The sequence below is a fragment of the Conger conger genome, chromosome 3 (genome assembly GCF_963514075.1).
Source record: "Conger conger chromosome 3, fConCon1.1, whole genome shotgun sequence".
Classification (NCBI taxonomy): domain Eukaryota; kingdom Metazoa; phylum Chordata; class Actinopteri; order Anguilliformes; family Congridae; genus Conger; species Conger conger.
The window spans coordinates 63,920,627-63,936,009 of record NC_083762.1 but is presented as its reverse complement, the minus strand read 5'-3'; the positions used below and the strand labels follow the sequence as shown (position 1 = coordinate 63,936,009).

General features: G+C 39.7%; 1 protein-coding gene across 1 annotated transcript in view; it reads right to left on the bottom strand.

Moving 5' to 3' along the window:
• Positions 1 to 14,128, bottom strand: part of LOC133124692 (beta-galactoside alpha-2,6-sialyltransferase 2-like) — a 37,080-nt gene extending 22,952 nt beyond the window's left edge. Inside the window, exons 1-2 of the mRNA XM_061236104.1 lie at positions 13,941 to 14,128; positions 1,620 to 1,676 (exon numbers count right to left, since the gene is read on the bottom strand). The gene's annotated coding sequence lies outside the window, so the exon portion shown is untranslated. The remainder of the gene's footprint in view (positions 1 to 1,619; positions 1,677 to 13,940) is intronic.
• Between the last annotated feature and the right edge of the window lie 1,255 nt (positions 14,129 to 15,383).

The following is a 15,383-nucleotide window of genomic DNA, read 5'->3' as shown; positions in this document are numbered from 1 at the left end:
AAGCCTCAGATCTTCATATCATATAAAAAAAACATAAGTGGATTCAACATTAAAATGCGTGATGTTTCATTCGGGTAATCCTGATGAATTCATGCTTAATTGGAGTTGAATATGAATGTCATAAAACATAAACAAAGTTTGCTATAAACAGGGTGTACAAGTCATAGGTTAGACATCCGCTGTTATGATTCACCTCTCTTTACATTACATTTACATTGATTTATTAGAATGTTTGGCACATTCAAAGAACAAGCCGATTTCTTTGGTGAGGTCGGTTCTGACTGCTTCTGGGTTTGTGCAACGCACTGCAGCCAGAACTCAACACGCAGTTCTTGTCCAATTACAGAACACGATCAGGTTCTTTCCGTCCTCAGCTTCTTCGAGACTGGCACAGGACAGTGTAAACATATTGCTGTTGCCCTCCTTGGTAATTCCAGACATTCCACAACATCTCTCCTATAATTTTATAACTTTGCCTCCAGTTTTATGTCAAACCGTTTTTGTTTTACCTGTTCCATAGTACGTGGAACTCGACTCGAGACAGAGTTTAAAACAACAGCAATATCTCCAGTGTGTATACTAGGGGTGCAACGAATAGTCGACGTAGTCGACTAAAATCGATGACCTAATTAGTTGCAAACAAATTTAATTGTCGATTTGTTGGTTACATCATCACGTGTTTTTCGCACTGACTCGGCATTACCTGCTTTATTTCCTGGTTTATTTCCTCAGAACTGGAGTGGTTTATTCTGCTTATTCCACAGCTACTCACCAAATAAATAATTCTGCCCTTATTTTGAATTCCTATTTTATTATTTTGACAGAAGAGTATTATGGTTATACATGTGCACATCCACAGAATATAGCTAGATCCTTGCTAACTAAATTTTAAAATGTTTTTATACGGTTTTAAAACGTCGGCCATTCGTTTGAAAAAAACTTGTGTAACTATATGCTATGCTAACTGTATGCTAACGTTACCGTATTTTTCGCTGGAGTGTCATGTGATCACCTGGAAGGGTGGCCGCCCATAAACCTCTCTGCATTCAAAGGTGGAGTTTGAGCGCCCGTTACCTTCTGGGAAACACAGGCTGGAGAATCAAGCCAAACACATCCAGTGAAGTCACTGGACATGTTTGCCCTGAGAAGTTTTGCCCCATATTTAGGAAACAGCTATACTGACAGTGATTTTAAAAAGTCCTACACACATAATTTAAGCACTTATTCAAAATAATAAATATTAATAATGAACAAGCATGACAGTGCTCCTTTAACCAGGAGATTATGTAGGTCAACCAATTACAATCCAGCTTTTCCTCACTTGTTTAAAATCCTCACTTCACCACTGCTGACGAGTTACAAGTTGTTCAGTAGCCTACAACAAAACATTGACAAAGAACATTTATTCTGTTGAAGTAAAAAAATATATATATTATATTAGGCTCTATTACTTTTTTCTTTTTTGGTTAACTACAAGCCATACAATTTCTGTCAAAGTATGGCTTGCGAGCCATGCAACTAGAGGTTCTCAATCATTGGTGTAGGGACAATATTTGTATGTGTGGGTCTGCGTGCTTGTGTGTTGACAACTGGAATGGCAGGATGCGTTTATTACTTACCACAGCTGATACCCCTACTTCTTTGAATCCATTTGGCTAACAAATATCGGCAAGGACCTACAAAAAAAAGAAGATTAAGCACAGACACACAGACAGCAGGACACACCCTGTTCAGGATAAGTGGGTTAGGATAATGAATGAATGAATGATAGTTTCAGATGCCACAGAAAAAGTGTCCTGTTTAGGTTCTTGCTTTTAGCTACAGATTCACCTCAATTAGGCCTATGTCTATTTTGATCTTGATCTTTTTTTTCCAAAGGTATTAGGGCTCAGAGGCTAACTGCACATTTAGGAACATATCTTTGTTTGAACTGAATAAAACAAGTTGAACAAGGAGTATATAAAACCTCAAAATATGCAAATGCACAGCATACAGTTGAATGATTTATGATATGTAAAAAATACAGGAAATACAGGATTCGTAAGGGGTACAACGTTGATAAACTATGTGCATGAAAAATTGTTCATTGATAAATGGGTGCCCATCTGTCTCTACTCCAGAATAACAAAATGGCCTGAGATTACTAACCAGTCATAATCCTGCATGACCAAGCAGTCAACATGCAATCACTTTCATTTTATAACCAACATTATTTTTCAATACTCTGCATCTTCAAATGTCCTTTTTATGTCAACCTTTTTATATCAAAACTGCGGACGCAGGGCAGTACGGCACACTTACGTATCTAAACTACCAATAAATGCAGTGTGTTCTAAAGAGTCAGAGGATTCTCCATGCAGTGAGGAGTAGATTATGGACGGGGGGTGGAGCTTGGGATCCTGGTTCTGCATGCTTTTTAACCAGACCCAGAGCACAGGGCTTCCCACATACATAGAGACCACAGAAGAGCCATTTCCCCCAATCAAGACGGCAAAACAAGCCATAATGGGCAGCAGGGAAGAGTAATCGAGACAATTGAGCCCAATGACACAAACCTGATAGCTTAACACAGCACGCTGAGGCTCCACTGGGGCCGACTGATTTCACTGCCTCTTTCATGGAATCAGTTAAGCAATCAGTCGATTTTTCTACAGCACCAAATACAGCCAGGATGTTGCACTGCCACTTCCCAGTGGACGTATTCCAGAGGGAATAAGAGAAATTGAGCTAACGTGGGAAGAAATGACTAAAAAATGTCAGAGCTGAATTGCAGGAAAATGGTGGGCAACTACACATTAAACAAAGAAAGAGACACATGGCAAATGATCAAGTGGGATTCTACAGAATGTCTGTGGCTGGGTCCCTTGACACATTGAGGTCATAACAGGACATTGTACCGATTCTGAGAAACCGCACACTGAGCCAAAACTGTCGTCCTGTGAGGATAAATATATAGAAAAATTATGCATGAATGGATAAGATATGGGCAAAGGGTTTGGATCCCGGGTGTCCAGACAAAAGGTTCTCCAGACTTGAGGCACACACACATCCCAGCTGTTCAAAGCCCAGAGAAGAGTCAGACTCAGGAACCTTCTCACTCAGCTAACAGGGAACGTTATGATGTTATGAGAACATTCAGTACTATTTTCTATAGGTTCTAAGAAGGTTCCAATGTAACGTTACAAAAATAACGTTCCTGGAAGGATGTTTTACTTCATTGTGTTTTTAGAATATTGCTCACATAATGGCCCCCAGATAATGTTCATGCAACGTTCTGATTTAACAACATTTTGCTTCACGTTTTCAGACTGTTGCTCGCAGAACGTTCCCCAGTTGCTCCAAAAATAACAGGAAATGTTCGGGTAATGTACAAGAAGTTTCATGACGTTAGTTCAATGCTGTGAGAACATTAAGTAAAGTTACATAAAAACATTCTAAGAACTCCCAGAAATCTTGACAAATTGAATGTTCTGGGAACTAAAACAAACCTTCAGAAAACATCCAAAGTACCTAAAATTGTTAGCTGAGTAAGAACACCGATAAAGAAGGGAGTGTGTGCACAGGCACACACGCTCACACACAGGCACAAACAGACCACTAAAAAAGCCCTCAAAAATGCAAACTGACAGTTACTTCAAGGAGTTTTCAGGATATTTTTCTGTATGTTTTAAGAACGAACTTCAACATCTCAACCCCCTAAGGACAAAAAGACAATAAGAGAGAGAACAAAAGTTGTGACAGAGAAAGAGGCCAAGAGGCAGTATGAAAGCAAAAGTAGTAAAGTACAAGAAAAAGCAATAGACTCCACCCTTGATTATCCATCCACATCCAGAATTTTCTTTAGAGTGTCATTATGGAAGCTTGCAGAGCCCCATTCTGATCAGAGCAGTGTTCACATTAAATACAGGGGAACAAGTCATGGAGGTGTCAAAGCTCTTTAATAAACAGCCTATATTTCTGCTGAGTGTGTTCAACCAGACATTTACAGTAATTCCTCGCCCATTTGACTGAGCCTACACACCTTTAAGGAGATTAAACGTCAAAGCTGTACAATGTGGGTCACTGGGAAGTGAGCCGCTTACTTCATGACGCCAGCAGAGGTCAAAGGTCACAAATCGCAAGTCAGGCACCTCCCCACCCAGGGAGTTTTTTTTAAATATTAAAACTCCTTTCAACTGACTACTTGTGTCTCCTCACTGTTGTACGTCACTTAGTAACTGCAGGACACCATTATCTTCAGTATCACAGTGGTTTCAGCCACTTTTTAACCTTGCAGGGATATTTCACTTTGGTATAAGTCATTTTGTGGATTCTAACTAATTGTATTTGCATAGCATGAATACTAGCAACATTAGCTGTCCCTGAAGATACTGAAATACAACAAGCCGTTGTTTGATTAATTTTGTTGATCAAACTTGGGTTCGAACTTGGGTCTCCAGGGGAAGAGATGGCAACACGAACCACTACAGATTAATTATCAGAGAGCAGCTAAGCCCTTAGAACTCTCCAAGAAAAGTTTGTAGAATAGGCATAAAATTTAAATTAAATGTTGCAACAACTCCACATGATGGTCACACAAACACCCATGCTGAAATACTATAGTTGCAAGACACTCAGTTAAACTGAGTGTTGATGCTTCCAGTTGAGCAATTGGTGCAATTATAATGAAAGATGATTGTGATTGTGATTGTCCGTCAATTCGCAACTGGATAATGTGCTTTTCTAAACTTTACTTTGCCTTTGGTCCACAATGCTGATTTGTGGTACAATTATAAATGGCAACAATTTATGCTTGCTTGCAGTTATCAGAGAGCAGGTGCTGAATTCTCGGAGACTCCCAGAACTTCCAGGAGAATCCTGGACCTTCCGGGAGAGGTGGGATGTAAGATACCGAATGTTCTGGCCAGGAACAACAGCTCAAATCACATTTCTCATTTCAAGATGCACTACATGCAACGTACAGAATACACAATCGCAAGGAGTCTATGAGGGATCATGATATTCCAGAGAAACCTTGGCAGAAGTTAGGATCAGACATAATGTGATTTGAATTCAGAGGACTACCTCATTCTAGCTGAGTACTATTAAAACATCATAGAAGTAAAGAAAGTAAATAACATAAAGAGCCAGATCATAATACAAATATGTGAGCAACAACTCGACATGGCCTTTCACAAGTGTTTGAATGTAATGCTAATGGAACAGCTTTTGCCTTAGCCGATTTTGGCATCTACAGCAATGAATATGGGTTTAGACATGTCAACTCTTCACAAACAAGACCCACGGCTAGGGAATTGCTCCAACTAGAACCCATCAAAGGCACTGCAAACCATCTGAAAAACAATCAAGCAAAAGAACAAAAGAGAAACATAACTATGACAGAACTGGAACCAGGAAATGAGGCACAACTGCAATAATATCCACACTGGAGACCAGCAAGGGTTATCTGTCCCCACCATTCATATTTTAAATCTCACCTAAAAACTAATCTTGCTTTTAACTCCAGGTGGTCGTTTGGTTAATTTGTTGTTTTGCGTGAATTTGTGTGCAGTTTTTTCCTTCTATATTGCCTATATTGTGCATAAATATATTGTCTTATTTGTGTGTATGTGTATACTTGGAAAGAGATGCTCCTGTTGAGTTTTTCTAATGTAAATTGCCAGCACATTGATGAGCATAAAAGATTAAAGCTAGAGAGCTCCATTATATCACGGTGAACTGTATCCGAAAAGTTAAAATCTGAAAATAACGTAACACACTTTAATTTTAATTTTTGGGTGAATTGGCCCTTTAAGAAGACACAAGAATCAAGATCAAGAATTGGTGGTGCAGCAGGAGGAACAAGTGCCCGCAACTGCACATAAAACAACAAGATGGCGAAATGAAGCAACACTCAAGGACAATCAAAAAGGAAGAAAATACAGAGAAGTGACTTCTAAAAAACATTAATTCATAAGCAATAAATGCATAATTGGTCAGTGACTGCAACAGGCTAGCGTAACAATGCCCTTAAGGGGGGAAAATTTAATGATGTAGTACTAATGCCACAACACTAGGTTGCATTAGCAATAGAGTAATTGAGGTAAACTCATTTAGCACAGCTGTCTTCTTTCAGAAAAATTGACAACTGAGGCATTCTTTTTTTTCAACAGAGATCAAACTTAAACATTTTGTTAACAAAAGGGTCGCCTTTCTCTCGCAAGGTAGGTTGAGTCGTAAAAACTGCAGTAAAAGTGCATAAAATACACGAAGGACGACAAAAGATGACAACACGCCAACATGAAAAACACCGCAGGTCGCCACAGTGCAGCGCCCCGGAAGTGGTTGTTTATGACGGGTTTGTCATGTGTCCGCAGAGCTAAAGCCAATTTGGAGGTGCACGAGCACTGTGGGTACTTATTCCAGCAGGGGAGAACTCACAAAACAAAGAAACACAAGTCAAACTGAGCTACAGAAAATAACAACAAAAAAATGGACAAAACCCAGGAAAAACTGCACACACATAGAGGGAGACAGAGAGAGACGTTAGAGAGGTGCCGCAAGGAGAGAAGGATATCCCCCAATCTGTTTTGGTCCGTTGTCCTTTGCCGCCTGACCTCGTCCTCACCCTTCCCAGTGGCGACTTTAAAAAGCTATATCCACACCAGTAACATGACCAGAAACATCCTTCAAACTGTCACCGCAGGGCGAAAGATGGCTGCCAAATACTAATGTAAAAGACACTGTTTTCAAAAAAGCCTTATGAGCAAAACTGCAGATGGAAAGTAAGAGTGGGCAGGAGGACACAGACAGGGGCATGATCTCAAAGCACTCTAACCAGGGGGAAATTAAGGGATCCCTCTTCTCCAAGCACAGATCGTGTCTGTGGACATCTGAGGAGGGAGCCACAAATAATTCATGCAATCCTTCTGCCTCCTCTGGAACTTTTTTACGTTTAGAACTTTTTTACGTTTAGAAAAATAAAAACAAATAGCTATTCACAGATTTAAAGAGATAAGATCAGTCAAAAAAGTCTGAGCAAAAAAAAAAAGGTAAGTAAAACACTTAATTCTCAGACCTCATTACATTACATTACATTAATGGCATTTGGCAGACACTCTTATCTGCACGCTTATCCAGAGCGACGTACAGTTGATTAGACTAATGCAGGAGCCTGGAGCAATACAGGGTTAAGGGCCTTGCTCAAGGGCCCAATGGCTGTGTGGATCTTATTATGGCTACACCGGGGATCGAACCACCGGCCTTGCGGGTCCCAGTCATGTACCTTAAACACTACCCTACAGGCCGCTACATACCTTATGATAAAATAACTTCTGTGAACAATGTGCACATTGCAGATCGTGAGAAGGCGATGCCTTCAGTGAGGGAGAAGGTGTGAGGTTACTCCAGGTCAGAAGCTGATCTCTCTGACCGAATGTCGTCTCACACAGATGGCTGTCACAGCATGTCTGGGCTGTGCCCAAACTCTGGGGGGGGCAGAGTCTCTGCAGGAACAAACAGACTTGAAAAAACAAGAGAGAATGAGATAACGGGACCGGAAGATTGTTCATCACCTTGTCCTACAGACATGGGGAGCCTGAAATCTGAAGGGTTCCCTTACTGGCGTACACTGAGCCCAGTCTCATCTTGCTTGTATGGACAGGTTAAAACATAATTAATTATCTGTAGTTTTATTCTTCACTCCAGAAGAATGAAGTAACTTGCAGTGGCTTGTTTGTTTAGAGCGCAGTAAAGTGTCAGAAAAACCTTAGGGCACCATCTCGGAGGGGCGTGTCACTCCACCCCTTTCATCATTTGATCTTTTAAAACATATGGGGGAGCAAAGATCAAACACATTTCTGCAAGTATATTAACCCATTTCACTATAAATGTGTCAATATCTCAAAAGGTTGTAACTACATAATCAGTTGGATATTTGGTACCTTAAATATGTCTGTATCAATTAATAAAAAAAAAAACCATATTTCTACCAAATTAAAGAAATTAAAGAAATGCACTCTGTTTAATACGAGACCTTTTTTTTGGACTCTGAGAAAGACATTGTTTGACATTGAAAGTCACACATTAAGCAGAGTGCATTTCCCTGTTCCACCGTCTCTTATTTCGAGCTTGTCTCTTGGAAGTTTCCAGGTAAGGAGTCTCAGGCATAAAGGTACTTCAAACTACAAGCACAGCAAATCCACTGTATACACAGGAAACATACAATCTCAAACAAGATCTATCCGTAGAACAGAGCTGATTCTAGTTTGTGTCTGCATTTCACAGTACTCAGGAGTAATCCAGCAATGATGTTTAGAGCAAATTAGTCCATTTAGTCCATGGGTAATTGAACAAAAACACTTTATGATATTTGTTTCCACTAAAAAAAGTTTCACTCGATATGAAAGATTTTAGTCCGCTTTCATTGTTCAGTGGTTGACCTATTCACTGATGCACCGCAAGAGAATATAAGGGTTGACTTGCTGCCTCCAATTGCAAGCCATACCTACAGAATGATTTGATTCTTCAGAATTAACTCACCATTAGGAAAAGCTGGGTGGTTTATAACCAGAATATCAACCCAGTAAGTATCATACATTCACGAGACTGACAAGTTTGGCTATGAAAGAAAAAAAAGAGAGCCATCACTGGAGTGCATGTATAAACACAGATGAATGTGTCACACCAAAGGCCCAAGGCTCTGTGTATACCACCATTACAAGCCCAGCATAGGTTCAGAATAATTTATACTATACCAGCATCACAGGGCCCAGGACACTCTTGCTGCAGAAGAATACCAACTGGACTGTGGGTTTCTTTCACTGGGGCAGTGAGTGTTGAGTTTAATCAATGGTCAGAGACAGTACAAAGTATGTGCACATATGAGTATCAGCAGTCATGTGTTTGTACTTTAGCAATCTGGGGGTCATTGTACTGTACGTTGTTCTTCCCCTTTGGTCATCCTATTATTTGCTTTATTGATACATTATCTTACCGATGCCTTCTGCTGTGCCATAAAAGCTAATATTATTATAAGATAAATATTAGTCTCAATGAAAGCTTTTCATTGGCATGTAAAATTTAGCATGAGTGACTTTCAAACAAACAAAGAAAATGAGCAATGTATGGATCTCTTTTGACACATAGGAATCAAACTGATGCCGAATTATCAGTGATTTTGCAACTCACAGAGTTTTCTTTCTTCAGCAATCAGAAAATCCTTTATGTTTACAGTTATTCACCTTTTGTCTGTCCTATTTTTAATAACAAAAGTGTATATTGTGGTGATAGTCGTGTGTAAGTATGCCTTTGAGACAAAAAGATTTTGTAACAATATTTGTCCAAGCTCCAATTTAATCAGCTTCCTGGAGAGCAAGGTCATTACAGCCAGTGTGAACCCTTCAAAGTTAATAAGAGGGAAACATACGAGCCATTTGAAATTAGAAAGCTAAAACTCATCATCTTAGATATGATCTCCGTTTATACTGCCGAGAGGCGAAATCGATAGAAAAATATTAGCGCCAAATAAATTAACAATGACCTGCTGTGTCTTTCTCCATCTCTACAAATCATTCCATTACAGTGACTAAAGATACAGCTTTGTGTGATTCTTACCTTTAAAGGTCAATGGCAAGAGTACATTTCATGGCAGGTGTCCAGTCTAGAGAGAGCAAATTACTTTCATTTCTTTTCATAAAACATTCATAATCCACCTGATAACAGATTATATTACCAGTCCACACGAAAGCACCACTGCGGCATAAAAAAACCAAGCATAAATCTCACAGACACAGAAACAGAAATATGTGACACCAGACAAAGATTGTCCACAGCAGTGCATCCACATGAGTGTGATGTTTTTTCTCTCTATTTGCATTAAGAAAAGTTGCCTTCAGCCTCTCCTGGCCTACTGGTCACACAGAAAACCTCACAGCTTTACATAACTGTCCTGGCTCCACTTTTTTATCTCATGAGCCGCATTTCTAAGTTGCGAGATGGCCCAGCATGTGAACCACGATAGCCTGCCTTAATCTGCTCTCCTAGGCAGGCGGAGAGGCCCCAGGAAGCCTAACTTAAAAAAAATTGACCTCAAGCTAGATTGGCTAACAGGTTACACACACAACAACTGCTGCTACAACCACTCCATCTCCCCTCTCAAAGGATAAACAGGCTCTGCGGCATCACAATCTGCTACTTCACTGGGATGTCTGTCCCAACACTGCTTTATCTAAAATATAGTAGAAGGCTTTCCCTCAGTTCACTTGGTGATAGCTATGATGGCAGAGACTCAGGTCTAGACCTGTTTTTTATATAGATCTAGATCTGCCCAGCATAACTGCCCTGGCTCACTCACTCCCCGGTCAGCCTGAGCATGTTCATCAATGACACATATTTACTGAGAATGTCAAAGCTCAAGACTAAGAGGGGCCAAATGTTCTGATAAGTTAGCCTCGTGTGCAAAAAGAGAAAATAATTCCATGGTGACAGTGAAGTTGGTATACAAGTCACCAAGTACTATAAGGGAATGCACACACTGGAAGCCTGTAAAGATGGACACACCAAGGTAGTTAGTACGCAATTATGCTGAATTCAGCAGGAGAAATATCATAACGTTCGTCAACAAGGACATCAACCAACTGGCGTTAGCTGATGGACATGAAAACCGCCATCTCATAACGGTTCCAAACATTTTATTTTGGTAAGCATATTGTTTAGGCTCTTACGGCATTGTTCTTACTTCACAGCCTCATCTTGACTGTTATAAGGCTGGTCCTTATGTGAGCAGCATGGCCGGATGACAGCAGGAGGAAGCATACGTCACACATTACCCCAATACGAGCCCCTGCACTGGCTGCCAGTGAAATTTTGAATCAATTTAAACATTTTATTAATTACCTACAAGGCATTACATGGTTATTATTATTATTAAATGCCAATAACATTCCTAAAAATCAAGACTAGATACTAAACGCTTTCTTATACCTGCACTCAGGAAGCGATTTAACAAATTAAAGGAACAGTCCGCACTTTAACGTCATAATCATTGTTTCAAATAATTTCAAATCCAATGTACCAGAGTACAGAATCAAAAGAACATAAACTGTACTACTGTCCAAATACTTATGGACTGCACAGTACAACATTTTTTATGAAGTAATATTCTTCCCTCCGTTGAATAAATAAAAAGCTTCATGGGAATTATCTCTCTCTCTCTCTCTCTCTCTCTCTCTCTCTCTCTCTCTCTCTCTCTCTCTGAAATACCTGGCAAAGCACCAGTTTGACCTTCATGGCAAATCGTTCTCCAGTAAATAACATAGCGGACCCCCATTTCAATGACATCCTTTTTAACTCAGGATAATAGAGTGCTGAATGCCTTAAATGGATCCCTCCCAGGAGCAAGGTCTTTCAAAAACGGAACACTTCAGTAGCATACAGATTGAGGATACAGGCTGTCTTACCAAGTCTGGCAAGCGTGAAACCTTCTAGCACTATAGGGGCACTTAAGTCAACCCCCACAACAACGACAATAAAACAAAAGGTCAAACGGAGCTGGGAGTTTGTGAGCACATTTAATGAGGGTTATGTCACTGTGCTTGGAAACTTAACATGGCCTGCAAGTGTGGACGCCCATGTTAACATGGTAATCCCTCCTTCCCCTGAGTTAGTGCACTGCTGTTGTAGCTGAAAGTAGAAGGCTTTTCGGCATGCACAAATTATAAATTGTAAATAGCCACAGACACAGGTTCAGAAAGTCATAATCAGATAACTCTTTTCTTGTCTTTTTCTGCTGCACAGTGCCACACAGATTGAAGCACTGACCTAATTACCACAAACCTTCTGTCACACCAAGTGGCTAACAGGATTTCAGCTAATTAGCTGAACATACGCTGTGTCTGTCAGGTCGTGGGCCGGACTGCCTTTTTGAGGCATGTTTAAGTGTGACTCTTTTACATGAAAGCCCTGGTGAAAGTAAACATTCTCTTCTCCTCTTGGACTGCTGGAATACTGCCGTGTGTCACTGATACCAGTTGTGTGTATCCGTGCAACTGGACACAGCCTCACTACCTTTTTTTTTTTTACAGTTCTAGCCATTGAAAGTCATACCTGAAATGTTTCTGCATGTGTCTGTCTATATGTCTGTGTTTTTTTGTTTGTGGGGGCACGGTGGCTAACCACATTATTTTCCAGAGTTTGATCACATGATCAGTCCTGCTACTTGAGGATATGTCAGGTGTGTAGCCAACACTGAAGACCACAATCAGTTTTATACATTACCTCCCACTCCCTGTACAGTCTTTGTAAAAAGAAAGTATTAATTTATATCGATTTGATGCTCACTTGAGGAAAAGCACAAAATAAAATTAAAAAACACAAAATAGACATCTTGCACATACGTTTTGGCTATGGCTTCTTCACTGTGCAAGTTCAAAGCTTGTGACATTCTACCAAGCCAGGCAAGTTCAATGGCAATCAATTAAAGCTGCCAGCTAATCTGTGGATGACAATTTCTGTAAGCATCAGGGTTACTGGAGGCATAGAACAATGATATTAAGGGGTAGTTAAGGGGTAAATATGTCCATGAGGCACCACAGCAGAAGACAGGCAGCATCAGGCAGAGTTGTTCATAAATATGAATGGACATCCATAGATACAGACACAGAAGTATTAGCGTCTGTACATGTACATGTACATGTACAATTGTACATGTTTTATTTTAAAATGTAAGATGTTGCTTGATTCCATTGAATCATATATAAAGCACACTACTTCATGTTGGGAAATAAAGCATATGTCGACATGTATATGTATTATCTTTTACAGTACTTTTTTGTGCATATTTATGAAGGGTGCCAATAATTATAGACCTGGCTGTATGTCACCCATAATTAATAACATAACACTGACCTCTTATGATTGAAAAAGAAAATGTATCAAATGAACCAAGGCTACTTAATGTAGTCTTGGTTTATTAAGCAACACTTGGTGTACCTATAATTTGTAAATCAGCCCTGAAAGGTGCCAGCGACTTGGCGGTAGCTTTGCATGGACAATTACACATGTAGGATAACCAGGGGTTCACTACCAAATATTTATTTGAATCATATTCTTTTCCATAATTAATTTCATAGTACAAGGTATTGTCCACTTCATAGTAACGCACGTTAATTCCAAAAAATAAAAAAAATCCATCTTATTCATCAAAGAAATAGCCCGCAATTATCTAATGTGTTTTGCTGTAAATTACACCAAATTATTCACAAATTACTTGTGAGGCCCTGAGGTGTTGGAGAATGTTTTATATATATTTAAAAAATGAGACAGCTTAGGTGTTTTACGAAATAATATTTATCCCTAGCTTTCAGTTCGTGATGCGACCCGTAGTGCTCCAAAACTAGTGCGGACATCATTATCGACACCGTTTGAGTTATACTCCTGCTTGAGTACCCAATTTAAAGAAAGCTGGCTGCTGCCTTTACAATGTAACTTGCGGCCATTCGCGATATGGGATAGCAAATTCTCCTACACACAGGCTATGTTATATGCTGTTGTTAATGTGTTAATAGGGTCTGAACCAAGCTTCCCATTTATCACAGTTGCAATAGGCTACTGGTTTTCTCTAAAATTAGGTTATGCTCATTGCATTTAACCAAACAGTCTAATAAGCGACTGACCTTTGTTTTTCATTTACTTTGAAGATTACATCACATTCTGTATTTTACGGGTGCTCATCGTCTAAGTAGTCGTTTACACACGCACACACACACACACACACACACACACACACACACATCAGTGGCGTTAATTGCAACATGAGGATTCAACATCTGGGTAACAGTCCCGAAGACTCCACCGTCCGCTATCTAGCTAAGTAGCGAGCTAACCAATCCATCTAAGCGGCATCACAATAGTTTCTAAAGCGATCCGCGTGCAAGTTATGCGGGAAGCAAACAATGAATTACCTGCAAAATTCGCCCGCCTTCATTATTTTCGGAAACAGAAGATGCAGCCTTAGTATTTCGCCCACCTCTATAGACGGCATGCAGTTAATGCATGTCTTTACTCCATGTACCGATGAACCACAGCGACAGCTCTTAGCGTGATTTCAGCACTGCCCGTTATTGATAGCCCTTTTCAGTTTTCACTGCCATCCCCTATGTGTTTATGTGTGTCTGTGTGGTTGCCTGCAAGGAGGGGCGCATGTAAGCTGTAGGCGGGGCAACGCAAGGTATAGTCTACCATGTCATGAGATATTATTTTGTTGCTACATCTCCAAAGTACGGTTTATTTATTTATTTATTTATTTATTTATTTATTTATTTATTTATTTATTTCTACTTTTTATTACTCAATGAACTACTCCTTTTTTATTTACACAATGTCAAAAACCGTTGTCAAATGAGTCGGTTCCCATTCATATGTTCACCAAGGTTTCCAGTGTGCACTACCTAACTAACTGGCATGAAACAACCACACGAGATAGGTAGCCTCAGAGGTGTTACTAGGATGTCATCTTTGGGTGGGCATTTGGATTATTTGGGTGGGAAACAACAAAATGTATGTAAAAGGCATATGTAAACAAGGAATACAATTACAGCATCCAATTCTTGTAGGGGGGTCCATGGCCATTACCCTGTGAAAAAGAAAAATATAATTGAACTGAATATTTAGATTTAGATTGTATGATGATAATTTAGAGAGGAACTAGAGAGGAACTAGAGAGGAACTAGAGAGGAACTAGAGAGGAACACTTTGTGAGCAAATGTTGGTTTAGATCTTCAGTAGGCTACAATAGAATAGAATGAACAGGATCAGGGAGCAATGCCTGTATGTCTAGGCCCAATATGATTAGCAGATTTTACTGGCTGTGCTGCCTGTGTCTATAGGCATACATCATCTTATGAGATGTTGCATCTGAGGATAGAGGTTGCTGCACATCTGAGACTGACTGACCTATTGCTGTCTGTGGAGCTGGATGATGAAGTAAGTGACCCTCAATATATTAAAAAATGTACTTTGATTATATTATTATCATTTAATTCTAATTTATTCACACAATAACTGTTCAATCAAGTCTAAAATTGGTTGAGATATTCTCTCTCATCTCTACATAACATAAGCGTATACAACTACATAATAGATCATGCAATCGGCCTAAATAAGCATATAGAACCACATCATATTTCACTGAGAATGTGAACAACATACATTTCAGCAGTAAACCAACACATTGCTATTTTTAACAAAGCCAGTGATTGCCTTGCCCAGCACTTGCTTGGGCTTCTTTTGTCTTTGGCCATGATGGAGCTGTAAAAAGGCAAAGTGAAGGTTGCACTAGAACAGGGGAAATGGGAAAGCACACACTTCCAGTAGGCTATATTGCCAATATCAATACAAAAGTTTTG